The 14,091-nt window shown below is 33.9% G+C and overlaps 1 protein-coding gene across 1 annotated transcript in view; it reads left to right on the top strand.

Moving 5' to 3' along the window:
* The window catches only part of ec (ubiquitin specific peptidase echinus), a 270,447-nt gene that overhangs the window by 15,758 nt on the left and 240,598 nt on the right, over positions 1 to 14,091 (top strand). Inside the window, exon 2 of the mRNA XM_073973377.1 lies at positions 892 to 921. The gene's annotated coding sequence lies outside the window, so the exon portion shown is untranslated. The remainder of the gene's footprint in view (positions 1 to 891; positions 922 to 14,091) is intronic.

Here is a 14,091-nt window from a genome sequence, read left to right as displayed (position 1 = left end):
TGGGAATCAATTAAACAAATATGACGATTTTATCAAAATCCACTTCAATGCGCAAACAAAAAGTAAATCTTTTCAAGTAAAATAGCAAACAAGAACACAACTGAAAGGCATTGATCGGAACAAAATTTGTTCAAGTAATTGCTGGCTGCAGTAGTATGTGTACCATGAATGACGTTAAATTACCACTTCAATACATAATGTGGAGATAGATTTTCAGTTTTGTGGTTTTCCAATTTTTAATTGAAAATCAATTAAAAAGAATATTCTTTGGTTGTGTAGCGCATACACAAATAAGGGGTGTATAAGTATGATGGAAGTGAGGGGTGAGAGGGATGTTATGACGGCGGGACAAATGGTAAAACAATTGAGTTTGGGGTTTCGAGACAAACGATAATAGCAAAAACAACAACAAAACAACATCAAATGAAAACAAATTGCATTGATATGAAATGCGAGATCACTTCGTCTCTGATCTGAGCTCTAAACTTGTCGTCATTCGCTGTTTAGTGTTTCTGGCATAACTAGCTGTGATATTGAATTTCAATGACAAAGTCACGGAACATTTGTGTTGAATGTTGTTGTTTTAGTTTGGAGGGTGTAATTGGTGACCACAAAACTTTGGTGGCTATAAAAATTAATGATGTGTCGTCATTAGAAGGGGAGTGAAGCGAGGTGAGGAGACTTTAAATAGTAGTTGGGATAGACTTATAGAGACGTATTTAAAACCATTGTGGGGTAGTGCACATAGAAAATCTGTGGTTGTATTCCTGACGAGAACATGGCAGCCGACACCCAGTTAAAATTATATTATTTATCTATATTTTATATTCATGAATTTTCATTAATGTATATTTAAAGTTTTTAATATATATTTCTTTGTTTTTATTTCAGCTAAGATTAACTTATTCAGCACCCATTAAAGTGAGTCATTTTCTTGAAATCTGTATTTTTTCACAAAAATAATTTATTGATCATATAATCGCCATACTTTGGTATCAAAAGTTTCCATGATCTCAATTTTCGAAATAAATATAAAAAAGGGAAAAATGATTACCAGGCAAAACCAGTCAGTCAGCCAGCCACCCATCCAACAGACTCACATTCATGCTCTCATATCCAGAAATAGCCATACAAAGCAAAAGAAAAAGCATTTCCTTAAAAAATCTTAAGCGTTTTGGCACATGGTACACAAAACAAACAATATTAAATGCGGAAAACCAGACATGTTTGCTGCAGAATTTCCATTGTTTTTCTCGGGTGCTATTTTTAGAAAATAGCTCGCCATAATAATTGAATTGTATTACTCGTTGAATTTTTCATGGATTTTGTTTGCTTTTTGGGGGCAACCAGACACTAAATCAAGATATTATTTCGGAGAGCAGTGCATCAGACAAGTGCATTTTGTAATGTTTTTTTTTTTTTTTTTTGAAAAAATTTGTTTTGAAATATTTATATGTATGTAGTCTTGAACATATTTAAATATACATGTATGTATGTATGCATCTACATACTTATGTACATATAAAATGAAATATATATATGCTGCATACATTGAGGTCTAATTTTTTGGATAATTTCTATATTTCCGTGGAAGTGTTTATGTTATCAGGGTTGCCGTTTTTAATTTTGAATTTCATTTGAATTTAATTTCCTGTCATCAATGATTTCTAAAATATATGTGACATTCAATAGTAAAGCCCAGAAAAATAGGAGCCACATGAGCCGAATAACTCATTATAAAGCAATGAAAACAAGTTAGCTTTTTCATTACTTGTTGGTTGAAAAATAATAGGGTACTTCATTAAAGTTTTACAAGGAAAAACGATGCGTCCGACTACAAAACCGAGAGTTTTGAGTTCATGGCACAATGTTATGTCAGAACAAGTAAGAACGGCATTAAGTTCGGTCAGGCCGAACATTTTGTATCCTTCACCACTAGTTGTATTGAAGGAAAATGAAGAAGGCTAAATACCACATTTTAGCAAGTTCTGTAAAACAATGTGGCCAACCTTCAAAATACAGAAATTCGGGAAGCGCCGTTCAAGGGGGGCTATATTTTTGGTGGAAAGTTTTTACACTCAAAGAAGACTAAATACGAAATTTTCGATATTTCGGTAAAACTTTCAAAATACCGAAAATCAAGAGGTACGCTTCAATGGGGGATGTAGAAACCCGCAGACCTATACTGATAATTTTCTTTTGGAATATTTTATAACCCCATGGAAGACTAAATAACAAATTTCAGTCTTTCGGTGGGATATTGACGTCACAACTTTCAGAATTACTAAAATCGGGAGGTACCGTTCTATGGGGGCTATATCGAAACGTGGACCTATACCGACGCATTTCTGTCAGAAAGGCTTTAACCTCCAACAAAGACTAAATACCAAATTTCAGCGATTTCGGTGGGTTGCTGTGGCCACATCCTTCAATATGCCAAAAATCGGGAGATACCGTTCTATGGGGCTATATAAAGGCGTGGACCTATACCGACAAATTTCTGGGAAAAATTTTTATACCACCATTGGAGACTAAGTACCAAATTTCAGCTATTTCGGTGTGATAGTGAGTTAAAACCATTAAAATATCAAAATCGGGTGGTACCGTTCTATGGGGGCTATATGAATTCATGGACAAATTTCATATGGAATGTTTAATATCCCCAAATACCAAATTTGAGCCATTTTGGTGGAATATTAAGGCCACAACTTTCAAAATACCGGAAATGGGGAGGTACTGTACAAGTTTCTGGCGGAAATCATTATAACCCCAACGAAGACTACATACCAAATTTCAGCCATTTCTGAGGAATATTGAGGCCACAACCTTAAAAAAACCGAAAATTGGGGGGTACGTTCTATGGGGGCTATATAAAGACGTGGACCAATACCAACAAATTTCCTATGGAACGTTTAATACCCCAATTAAAACCAAATATCAAATTTCAGCCATTTCGGTGGATTATTGTGGCCTCAACCTTCAAAATACCGGAAATGGGGAGGTACATTTCTATGGGGGCAATATAAAGGCGTGGAACTACACCTACAAATTTCTGGGTTAAAGTTTGGTACCCCCAACGAAGACTAAGTACCAAATTGAAGCCATTTCGGTGTGACAATGAGGCTAAAACCTTCAAAATATTGAAAATCGGGTGGTACCAATACATCCTAGGAGTAATTGAAACTTCTATACCAAATAACAAAGCTCTATCCTAAAAATTGCGAGCTCTTTCTTTATTTCAACACACGGACGAACGGACAGACGGACATGGTTATATCGACTTCGAATTTTACCTTAATTAAGAATATATGGTCTCCGATGAATATTTCGATCTGTTACAAACGGAATGACAAATTTAGTTATATCCTCCATATTATGGTTGAGGGTATAAAAATGCGAAGAATTGTTGTTGTCGGACATTATTCTGACCCCTGTACTACTCGAAGTCGAATTTCTCTCTTTTTTGGTATTGAGTCTGCTGTAGCTGTTTCGTGAGATTGCAGATTCTAACGTTCAGCTTTCGTGCTGTAATGTGATGTTCCGGTGTGTGTGTGTGTGTGGAAGCCGAGCATGCTCACCACTGCACTACGCTTACTTGGTGGATATGACACACTATGTAAAATATAATTGTGTCCTCAAGTTTCCGCTTTTTTAAGACAATTACTAAGTAGAAAATTCGTACTCACTCTTTCTTCACTTAAATCTTCAATAAATCCAACTTCAACAGCAACAGCAACAACATGGCACGCCGCATGCGGTCAAAGATGAAAGTGAATTTAACAATTGATTAAATCAAATAACCGAATTGTTGGAAACAATCGTTTAGTGATCGAAGCTATTGATCAGAGTTTCGACTGGCTGGCAGCAAATGTAGTTTTCGAATATGTCGTCACTATCAACAAAAAACCATTGAAAGTCACAGAAACGAAGATGAATATAAATAAACGTTGTAGTTTATAGTCACTGAATTGTTGACGCTGCTGGTGCCACAAAGAGTTTGACAATTTAGTAAATAAACGATATGGGGCGTGTGCGACTAGAAAAAGTTCTTTAAAATATGCCGACATTTATAGCGGGTTGTTGATTTCTTGATGACTCTGGAGGGAACTATTGTCACAAAATCTAAAGTTAAGAGGGAAACCGTATAAAAGTTTTTTTTTTTTTTGCAAAATAAAAGGAAAATAAGAATAGTTGTAAAAACTCCTTTCTAAATAGTTTATAGGCTGTTAGACTACGCAATAGGTATTTGGGACCACAATATGTAATACATAGAATAGAAAAATGATCATAATTTTACAAATTTCTCTCTCTAAAAACTATGTAAAATGTGTGGTTTATTTCTTACATTACTTCCTGATGAGACATTCGGCTCACGTGGCTCCCAAATTTTTGCTGGGTAGTCCTCGAGACACTTCTATCTTGAAAGATGTACCCCGTACACAGAAGAAATACAAGGCAATATGGGTCAAGTATACTTCTTCTGTCCATGGTATGTAAAACCTGTGGTCGACAATATATCGAGTTACAACAGTGCAACTTTAGACGTGGAAAGTCCTCTATAGGGTAGATCACCACTATGCTCCAAATCCTGTAAAAGACACACAAAAATCGACACTGTGGAACATCTATTTGTCGAGTATATGGTAGCCCTACTACTTTTACAAGAAGCAGTACAGTTCTTCTACAGAAGAAGTGGACCAAAATATAATGGACTTCTCTAAGAAGACCTACCGGTATTCTCAAAGAAGATCTACTGTTTTTCAAAAGAAGACCTATTGGTCGTTTCGAAGAAGTATTACCAAACTTCTACAACAAATCTATTAGACTTCTATAAGAAGAGTCATAGTCTTCCCTAGGAAAACCTAATGGTCTTGTTTAAGAAGACCTAAATGTAATCTAATAACAACCTTGACTCCCTCGTAGAGGAAAGTACTGTCAAACTTTGAGCTCCCTGGTTTACGTTCGCAGAGACAATGACGCTTCTTAGCCCAGTCTCGACTTGCATCGAGGTCAGCTTTGTGAATGATCGCCACGTGTAGGTCGTCATCGCTCATCGTTGGAACCCTGGAATTCGGTTTTTTGGGGAGTTAAGACTTGTCAAAGACGAATGAATAGTCGACCGATGGACTTACTGTCTCAGAAACCATTTTCTTCTTGGGCAAAAGTTGCGAACTTTCTGAAAGAAAGGGTGCTTCTATAGAGCCTTTTTGAAAGAAAGGATGCTTCTATAGAGCCTTTCTGAATAAAAGGTTGCTTCTATAGACCCTTTCTGATAGAATGATTGCTTCTATAGACCCTTTGTGAAAGAAAGGGTGCTTCTAGAGACCCTTTTTGGAAGAAAGAGTGCTTCTATTGACCCTTTCTGAAACAAAGGGTGCTTCTGTAGAACTTTTCTGTAAGAAAGGGTGCTTCTGTAGAACTTTTCTGTAAGAAAGGGTGCTTCTGTAGAACTTTTCTGTAAGAAAGGGTGCTTCTGTAGAACTTTTCTGTAAGAAAGGGTGCTTCTGTAGAACTTTTCTGTAAGAAAGGGTGCTTCTGTAGAACTTTTCTGTAAGAAAGGGTGCTCATATAGACCATTTCTGTACTTTTGAGATTAGTTCGTCTTTTCAGATTACAGTTGTTTCTCAGGCAACCCACTCACCTAAGCATCCCTACAATCTATGGACTTGCCGGCGCTAGACTGTCGCTAAGCAATTTTTTCGAATTTCTTCATGAATATGAGTTTGCATTTTATGTAGAAAATTGCCTTCGCAGTAAGAAAATTTGGGCCTCTTCCCTCGAATTTACGGAGAGGTTTATTATTCCTGACTTCTTTGGAATTACCGTCCATTCCCTTCCATTGGTAATTTGAATTTGTTCCTTTGAAATTACAAATAAAAACATTGGATATACAATTAGAAAAATTCAAATTACAAATGGAAAAATTCGAATTACTTATTAAATAATTCGAATTACAAATGAAAAAATCAAATTACAATTGGAATTTCAAATCGAATTCTCAAATTACAAATGAAATATGGGATTGCTGTCATTTGTGCTGCGGGATCCTTTTTCCCAATTGCCGGGCGGTCTTAAAAAATCCTCGGTTTGGGTATATGTAGAGCGTCATCTCATTAATATTTCTTCAAGATTAGGGGATATGAAAGTAGAAGAATATCACCTCCTGTGGGAAATTCGATTGTTGTTTATAGGAAGATCGACTACATCTCTAAATAGGTTACATAACTGAGTTAGAGCAGTTTTTGTTTAAAACTGTTCATTTTGGGTTATTTTCTTATTTGCACATCACTTCCTTGTACATCAATTACTTCATTATACTGGACGATGCCTTATTGCCTTCTCCTACTCTTTCTATGCTTTCTTATTGCCTAAGTCTACGGCTCACGGGCGTCTGTCTTATGACCAATCAACTGATATTCGATGTCTGAGCTCAGCAATTAGCGACCAGCAATCATTTAGCATCAAAACGCACAAATACTACTCTAATAACAATTTGTAAGTTTATGTTAGTTTGTTTTGTGCTATTAAATTATCAGATACCGAACAACTTTTGACGGAAGAAGTGTATTAACCAAAATATGGACACTTGCTTCAATTTAAAGGAAACTGTTGCAATAATCTAAAAATTTTTAATTTATAAATTCGATTACTAAATGTTTGTTTGATTTTTTATACACATTATGAAATATTTACAGGATTTGTTAACGTAGCAAATCAGAAAACCTGCCTAAAAGACGCAACCTATAGTTGACAATGTCAACTATACATGTCAACTTGACATCTACAAATCTAGCCGACAGTACTTTTACCTACACTTCAAAGGAGAAGACGTACAATTGCTTCAATAGATTCGATTTGTTCGTAAAGTTATGGTGACGTGCGTCTATTCTACTAGGGTTTTTACAGGCTTAGCAATATTCCAATTGTATACGAGGGGCACTAGAAAACTTTCTGACCTAGGCAACACGCATTGCCGGCATTGACATTTTTTGGAAAGTTTGACTATTTTTAGCCTAAGCGTACTCAGGACAGTTTGACATACGACCATGTCATGGATTGCTTACAGTAGCTTGATTTAGACATGGGTTTTGAAAGCTTTTATAGCATCTTCTGGCGATGTCGTTTGAAGCACCGCGATCGTTTTTATTCACAATTTCTTTATACCAATCCACAAGAGCCTTTTTTTAGTGATTGACCAAGTTTGCTGGATCTAGCGAGAAAAATCCATTTTTATGGCCAGGTGTTTATGCAATATCAAATGTTAGTTGGTGGAAGAAATGCCCATGGGTGCCTGTAACTCACGGTGTATAACATGGTGATCTTGCATTATCCGTTCACGCACTGCTTAATTTTTTTCTGGCACAACGTCCGATTTTGGGCGACCCTCACGACCTTCGCTTTTGGCGAGTGTCGACCACGATTGAATTCATTAAACTAGTTTTTCGTGGTGCTACAGGATGGTCTTCATCAACATACAAAGATTTAATTTGATCGATGCACTCCTGCCATGACTATCGCCGTCGAAAGTTGTGAAAAATTATCAGACGAAAATTTTCACAAGTAAATTCCATTTTTTTGCAAGGAGATTTTTTCATGTCATTCTAAACAACCCAACACATGGCGGTATATCAAACTGTCCTGAGTACGCTTAGGCTAAAAACTGACAAACTTTACAAAAAATGTCAACTGATTCCAGGCGATACTGCGTGTTGCCTAGGCCAAAAAGTTTTCTACTTCCCCTCGTATGAAAACCTTTCTAAAATTAATGTCCTCTTTGGTATTTCTATCAAAATTTCTGAATTCTAAAAGATGTCTGGCAATTCGGTGCAGGATATAACGTCTCCTGAGTTGTAATGTTTTTCAGAGTTTTGCGCGGTATAAGAACTTTTCTAATTTGTGAACATTACCTTAGGTAAGAATTTTAAGAACTTTGTTTTTTTTAGGGTTTCTACGAAATGTTGCTGACTCATAGAAAGTGCTCTATTTCTGGGATTACTCACCATCCAGTGATAACAATTTTAATTTGACATAATTTGTTGCCACATCTAGATGTTCTCATCCTCTCGTCTGTGACTTTAAACTATGTTGTAAAACTAGAAATTTTATGGCATGTCGTGTTGGAATAATTTCAAATGCTCCAATTACAGAGGAAATCTTAAACAGAGGAATGTCAGAATATTCTAAACCAACAACAACACGTAATCTAAACACACCATTTTGTGGACGCTTTAAATTGTAACATGGGAGCCACCACTAACACCTAAACACACCTGTTTTGAGTTAATCTTCATAGCAAATAGATCCAATCTACTGCTCTGATTTTAATGACAATTATAGCGTCATAATTCTTTGCCCGCCTTTATGACTATTTTGATATTAATCTCCGCAGTTGGACAAACCAAAGCACTGTGGTCCCAACCTGCGACGAAAATCGAAAAATCGATATTAGCAATGTCAGCGAAGAAGTTGACATTTACGTATGATCTCTTAAAGACTTTAAAAACATCAGTAATGCTATGGCTATTTATAAGGCAATTAACTAAAAATTTAAAAGATAAAATTATTTTTCGAGTTAAGACATCTTCACTGGACCATAGTCGTAGACCTCCCACGTATTTTCACATACAATATAAGCATCCAATGGCTTATCCTAACTACGCAATACGTTTTCTATATTTTTCAAATATATATTCACCACAAATATTTCAAAAGCTGTTTAAATGTGGCGCACAACACCTATCGTATGAATTTATAAATAATGTCCAATCACAACGACAATCTAGAAAAATTAGTAAAATATGGCCCTAAACCCTATATCAAAAACTAGGGCTGCTAAGATGAGTCTCTGAATAAAAGAAGAAGTGAAATCTGATTTGGAACATTTGTTCTTTTTACCATATCCCAAAAAGTGAAGGATTTTATTAGATTTTGATCCAGTATGGAGTTATATAAAATTAAGAGGTCAAAATTAAAACAAATAATTTCATTATAAAATAAATTCTAAATATATAAATAGATATATAGTTTATTCTGATGCAAGCACATAATGAAATGTTGTGTAGAATTTTTCTTCTTTAGACACTTTTCACCCAGAACCAAAATTATTATTACTTTCATGTATCAACTCGAAAAAAGAAAGAAACAAATTTCATCAAAAAATTTGGGAAATATTTTCATGTTTTCCAGCAAAATTGATACTGATATTTTGTCTTTTACGTAATTTCCCTAAAATTATGTTTTGTGGGACAATTTTGTATAAACTCAGATGAATTCAGACTTTAACCCTAAAGCGTGTTTTTCATTTTTAGAGATTCCTGGCGATTAGATAGATGGTGTATTCTAGGACTTATAGTAAAAATTTATGGCGAACAATTTTGTAGAACATTTGGATTTGATATGATCACATTTTAAAGGAGTTTTTGAAAGATGTTTTCCCCACATCCTCCTCTATATAGTTTGCTAAAGACACTATATACCTAAAATGCAATGATTCCTAGATATCTTAACTCGAATATTTCGAAAAAAATAGAAATGGGCGGAACTTGACCCGCCTACTTTGGTTACTTTCCGATGAAAACATTAAAAACGCCAATACACGTGTCTCATATTGTTAGCTCTACTTTCATAATCTACTCAGTTTTCCCATCATTTTGAAAAAAAATTGAATTTTTTTTTGCAGTGTTATGTAAGAAAAATTAAAAAAATGAGGAAAAAAATTCAAAAACATTTTTCTGAGTATAATTTTTATATTGATGATGTATTCGGACATACGACATTTGCATAATTCAGGCTAAAAAAATTAAGCCGGATTTTCTTCACATTTTACTCCAAGTGTTCTTGTTTATAACCCTATCTTGATCTTGTCCATTTTCTTGCCAAGACTTTTCAGTGGCATGTTCGCAAAAATTGTTTGTGGCAAACACGTTGTTTGGGTGCGTGTACGCATGTTGCATGCTGTTATTGACCATACCTCTAAAACGTAAATAAAACTGGTTTTAGTATTCTCCTCAAAACAAGTCACAATTTCATATTTCTGTCAGAAGAAAATTGCTTTAGTTTCGTTTAAAAGAATTTTAATAATTATCATTTAATTTTGATGGTGTTTCATATGACGGTCGATGTTGTTGTAAACCAGTCAGGGGGAGTTGCATGCTCAAGATATGTACTTATGTAGTTGATTGAATGATGACTTGATGGGTGTCGTTTGACAGTCACATTCAGTGATGATTTGTTATGACTTTCAATCAATTGTATCAAATGACGATCTTATGGTAGTTGAATACTAAGAAACCTCAATAAAGTGACGATATGAAGTAGACACAACAATAAAAGTTTAAGGTGTTAAATTTTTACACCCTCCACTATAATGAAGCACACAAATCATAAGAAAAGGGCCGTGATGTGGATTATGTAACAAAACTTGGACTTACTTCAAACATTTTCAATAAAAAGGTTTTATACCCTAGAAAAAACCAAAATCGGTTCCACGTTGTCGCCAATATCAAAACATTCTGGGAGTAAGTTCTGTACCAATATTTTAACTTTTGTTAGGTCAGTAAGGTTTGGTATGGGATCTACTTTTATATCGCCGAGTTCGACTTTCGTATCTTAAGTGGCGTTTAAAGGGAAGTGGTGTCTTAAAGGGTTATGGCCACTTACAAATTTTATAAATTCGAAAAAATTTCATTGGCTCATTTTAAAGTAAAGGTAGAATTGAATATGTTGCAAAAATTTCGAGTCGATCGGAAAAAAATTAGCTTAGAAAGAAAAAATTCATTGTGATTTGTATGTGACATCGAAGTTTGAAACGCGGTCTCCTCAAAATGGCATTTTGGAAGCGGTGCCCACTGTAGCTCGAAATCGGATGATCCGATCTTCATATGTTTTTGTGGTATTATTATTCATACAAAAAGCTTGAACTTAAGCGAGAGACTTTTTTAAATAAAATGTTGACGGATTAAAATCGAAATTTTGACTATGACAGTTCACAATTTTTTTTAAAAATTTATATTTTCGCTTAATTACAAAATTATTAGGTTCTTAATGATACCAAACAAAATATATGCTGATCGGTTTATTCATTTTCGAGCTACAGTGGGCAACGCAAACTGCTTTAGTTAAAACAGTTTTTGGTAGGTGGCCATTTGTCAGAACAATATTTTCCAAAAAAAAAAACCAAAAGTAGCTCAAAGTGTGATCTATCAGATGAAAACAAAATCATCTGAAAAAATTGTAGATTTTTCGTGCTCCTTAAAAGAACTTCCACCAGGGGGTAGTTATTGCAACCGTTTATAATTTGATGTTATCCGGTCCGCTTCTGTTAAATAGTCATACAAAAATCCTCCAACAGCAGCTATGCGGCCATTGATTTCCTAAATCAGGGAGTTGTGGAAGCAAACCGTATACATTTGGTTAAATCCCCAAACGTGCCAAATATGTCTATCATTCCTACAATTTAAACAAATTACACATGCACATTTTTAAATTTATGACTCTGTGACAGCTTACATTTGCACCCAATAGGTTGATACAAAAAAGGCAATTCAAATGTTAATTTATTTAAATTTTTGGCATATATCATAAAAGTTTGCGCCAACCACAATGCTTGGCATTTGTATGGATGGATAGGCCTAAACATTTTATAATCAACAAAGTTGATGGTGTTTAACTGCGGTCATATTTTAAACAATAGCACGTGCTTAGAAACAACAATTTATGATGCTAAAATATTTTGGTATATTCAGCTATTTCTTAAAGAAAGCTGAAAAATTCAGGAGTTATAAAAATATAACAAATTTTATGGCATTTTTTTGCCAAAATCCGTTTGTATTTTTTTAAGATTTGTTCTTTAGCTTTTCTACTTCTCCCTAATATTTATTAAAGAATTTTTATAAAGTTAAGAAATGTGCTATAAACAAAATTGGATTATAATAAAAAAGAAGAAGATGAAGGTAAAACGCCCACACTTTTCAATAACCTGTTCATCAATAAATGTTGTCATTTGTTTATTTTAAAATGCTTTGTAACCAAACTCGAAATGATCTAGGTATTTTAAAATGGATATGTATGAAAACAGATATGCGTCTTATTTATTGCCAGTTTGTCTGCTATTGTAGCCTCATTTTTGTTGTAATATTTCTCACTTTATAAAACACTTGACTCTGACAAATGTTAATGCTTGTCTTAAAAACATGTCAAAAATTTCAGTCAGCTATGGCGGTAGTTACAGTTTGTCAAGGAATTAATTACTAATTACTAAAATTACTTTTTTTAAAGAATTACAACAACAAATTTATAGATAAATGTTGGAATAAGTATACTCAAACTTTTTTGTCTACCTGCTAACATTAAAGTTATGACAATAATTAGTGAAATTTAACAAAAGCTAAACAAATGTTTCCAAAATCAATTGATGCACCTTAAAATCGCGGGTTTTCCCGTGATTTGTTGCAGTTAGGACTTTTTACTCAAACCTTCACGTGTAATAACATTCAGTCATGAGTTCATTATCGCACCAATGAAATTTGATTTGGAATATTTTTTCCTTTTTATCACATTCCCAAACAGTGAAAAATGTTGTTAGATTTTGACCCAGTATGAAATTATGTAAAATGAACAGTCTAAAATTAAAACAAATAATTTCATTCTAATGAAAATATAAATTTGACAGTTTCTTTTGACAGTTTTCCCCTAGAGTTTCAATTACTTTCATATATCTACTCCAAAAAAGAAGGAACAAATTGCATTAAAAAATTGGGAAATATTTTAGCAAAATTGATACTGATATTTTCATGATATATAATGTGAATAGACATTTCATTTCTTTGGTGACCCATAGTGAAATTTGACGAACCAAATTTTTTCCTTGACGTCATTTTGTGGGACAATTTTGAATAAACTCATTGAAGTCCGACTTTAACCGTAAAACGTGATTTTAATTTTTACAGATTTCTGGCGATTAGATAAGATTTACAGATTTGATGTATTCTGAGAATTTTGTTGCACAGTGTTATAATAAATATTAGAAAAATAATAACTCGATAAGGAGAGCTGCCATCTTGACTAAAACTACAGTCGAAATCGCTTATAACGTCGGTCAAGGGACCGACCAGAATCGGACGCTATAAGCGATAGTCGTTATAAACGATATTTATAAAAGTTGTGAAATTATATTATGTATAGTGACTTTTGGGTATAAATACGTTGTCTTATTGAGTAAATAAATAAATTTAATTAAATTTTTTACTTTTTCATTCTATATACATTAAAACAAAATAATAAAAAATAACTATATTTAATTCATTCTTTAGCAGATATATTACGTTAATACCATATCCTGGTTCTATTTAAAATGATCATTTATTTTAGTTTGGGCTTTTGAATTCCAACATAAGTCTTAAATTTAAATCAGATCTGAGTTTTTAAAGGGTTTCCGAAATACATTCCTTGCTTGTAACATCTTGTGAGTAAAAAAAATTTTAAAGAGTTTCTACAGCTAGACACGCCTCTGACACTGGCGGTAATAGAAATTCTGATTCCGTTGTATCCAAATTTCTTCGTTAGAATTGCATTCATCTACAACTTCCAATATTATGTCGTCGTCATTATACATGACAGATGTGAAAACATTATCATCGATTCTTCTTCAGAATCGTTCAAGGACCATTGACAATCCCGCATGATGAAAGCAATTAGCAATGACAGAAGACGTTAAATTTTTCGACGCTTCATCCAATACTTTGGTTCTTTTCTATTCTTGTCGGGATAGTGGATATTTGTCGATTTCGGCAACGCGATTTTAATGATTTTATGACATCTTAATCCATTGAATGTAAAACATATGTGACATTGGGTGGCAATAATTCAAGCTTAATAAACTTGAGACCTACATGGCCTACATGTGAGTCGTTATTCTGTTGGTCAAACTCATCTGCGAACATGTTGTTCTTATGTCTGGTATTTTGTTGTTGTTTGGGTTTAAAAAAATATGCATACAACAAAATATTGAGAGAAAAATTTCTTCATCGTATGGTTCGACGTTATAACCGATAGCAAATTTCAAGTATTTCACAAAAAAATCGACGTTACAAC

This window comes from Musca autumnalis, unplaced genomic scaffold (genome assembly GCF_047663935.1).
Source record: "Musca autumnalis isolate F117 unplaced genomic scaffold, ASM4766393v1 scaffold_3, whole genome shotgun sequence".
NCBI lineage: Eukaryota > Metazoa > Arthropoda > Insecta > Diptera > Muscidae > Musca > Musca autumnalis.
Note: the sequence above shows the minus strand (reverse complement) of the source record. Positions and strands in the feature narration are given on the sequence as shown.